The 2,500-nt window shown below is 34.0% G+C and overlaps 1 protein-coding gene across 1 annotated transcript in view; it reads right to left on the bottom strand.

The window, feature by feature from the left end:
- LOC125683357 (unconventional myosin-Ia-like) overlaps positions 1-2,500 on the bottom strand; it is a 56,343-nt gene that overhangs the window by 39,536 nt on the left and 14,307 nt on the right. The window lies entirely within an intron of this gene.

Raw genomic sequence — 2,500 nt, 5'->3', positions numbered from 1 at the left:
TGTTTTCAAATTAAAGATATACCAGATGTGTACAGACCAATCCTTCACAAAGTTTAATGCCACCAGAGTTCACATTCAGCCTGAACACGCCAATCTTAAAAAAAATACACACACATCAAGGTTCAATTTTTTTTGGGGTGTGTGTGCATTATTAAACATTATACCCCATGCTAATAATAGAATGCGTAGTCCAATATTCTTAAAGATGACATCTAATTCATAACTGTTGAAGCTTGATGCATTTTTCTAATAAACTGTATAAAATCATATCTGTTAATTAACAGAAGCATATTGAATATCATGCTGCGTGCCAATTTATACTACATTATAAAATAAGACAATATTTTTTTAACACACATTTTAAAATTCCATAGTTTTTTTTACCATATCTAAAATGAAAGTATATCAAAGTAAAACTTTCAAAGACTTAATGAAATTCTTTCAATGGTCATTTGTTGATTAGGAAGTGTGCACTAAAAAATACCCTTTTTTTTTTTATTACTGAAATCAGCTGTGGCTTTAAGAGACATGCATGCTTTAGATGCTAGGTGGCAGAAAAATTTCTTGTATTTATCAGAAAGAGCTCAAGAGAGAAGACAAAAATTTGCTAGTTCATGATCATCAAATATACACAGCCCAACTGCGTCCCATATAAAACATGTAATACACGCATGTCATAAAACGAGCAAGAATAAAATATTTGATCGTTTTCTTCCCTTTCTATGCCTATTTTTACACGGTGTTATCTACGTGCATCAGCTACACCCAACATACCAGTTTCATTCAAATTTACAGCATCCCATTTAAAAACCAACACCGCTTAAAGAATTCGGTCAATGTATATAATCACACTTGAAAGTTTCCTAAGTAAATCCAAATTCACTATCATTCACTCTGTGTCCATCTCTGTTGAAAAATAACAAAGGCTGAAAACTGGTTACATGCAGTCACATAAAAGTCACTCTGACATCAGTACACGACTGACCCCCCCCATCCACTAGCACTGCCACACCCTATATAAACTGTTGCAACAGAAGACTAAAACCTCCTTATCAAAAGTATTATGAATCTGTATCTACGAATTAACTATGGCCCTAGAATGAATCAATCACTAAGCAACTGAACGGACATTGGTTATTATAGGATAATATTGAATATTGTCTCACACATCTCTTATAAAGAAGAACGTGTCACAAAAATATTAGTAGCAGTGGCCAGGCATGAGATTAGTGAGAATAAGGTAAATCAATACACCGCTAGTACATTATGTATAATAGTAGAAAAACCATATTTCTAGAGTTACATAATATAATTTGACATAACTAGGAGATATAATCTTCAAATGGCCATCACTAAGCATAATGAGATATAGAGTCTTTCATACCTTCAATGTAATTACTATACCAGTAATCCCTCAACAGAGAGAGAGAGAGAGAGAGAGAGAGCAAGAGAGAGAGAGAGAGAGAGAGAGAGAGAGAGAGAGAGAGAGAGACTGGGAAAGAGAGTGAGAGAGAGAGAAGGAAAGTGAGAAAGAGAACTTGTAACTGAACTATTTCTTTGTAATTATGAAAGAATTAATGACTGCACAGGAGTAATTTGTTGAGAATAAGCCACCTGAGTCTCAAGATAATGTTGGAAAATAATAATTGAGCCCAAAGGATGAGGTCTTTATTTTCCATTAAAATTTCATAACCAAGGAAATTACTGTTTTTAATTCTGACAACAAGGCAATCATTTCTATTCTAGTCAATCGTAACTACTCAGCTATTTCCATGACCGCATATAAACCTCGTATGTGGATCAAAGCCATCAGTTGGTTGCTATGTGTTATCAAATGTAACTATGGCATCACAGATATACGTTAAAATATGAAACACGAGCTTTGGGGCTAAAACAAATGCATTTAAGGGTCTGTGTTTGCCCAACCCTTTATTTTGTATTCCTTATAGGAGATAAAGAGATTGATCACTGTTCGTTATCTTCACCTTTCATCTAAAGATATCATACATATTTAAGGTATTCTACCACTATCAATTTCCACTTAAATGTTTATATGTATAAGAGTGAATAAGACGCTAATGATACCAAAACTGAATCTGTGAAATTAATTTTACTTCTAAATAACACATTATACAGGGATTCGGTTCTAGCCTTTTAACGTTAATAACCACATGCACACTTCCGGTAAATAAATGCATAGATTTGATGCCAACTTTGCACCGATCCACGTCCAAGTTGCCTTTCTGGTTATGGAAATGGACGAACGTGCATGATCCGATTGCTATTCTAGTATATGGTGAAGTTTAACATGTACAAATTACAGTTCTTCTCTATAATAGGAGATGTACAGTATGGAATACAAGTACACTTTGACTTGTATTTCAAAACAACATTTCTCGACCCCAGAGGTTATCCTGCAATACCAATGAAAACAAGAAATTTATTTTTATTCTACTGTGGTTCAGATATATCATGACAGCCAATCATTTCCCTATCCAGC

This window comes from Ostrea edulis, chromosome 6 (genome assembly GCF_947568905.1).
Source record: "Ostrea edulis chromosome 6, xbOstEdul1.1, whole genome shotgun sequence".
NCBI classification, from domain to species: Eukaryota; Metazoa; Mollusca; class Bivalvia; order Ostreida; family Ostreidae; genus Ostrea; species Ostrea edulis.
The sequence above is the reverse complement of the archived record's forward strand: the minus strand, read 5'-3'. Positions and strand labels throughout refer to the sequence as shown.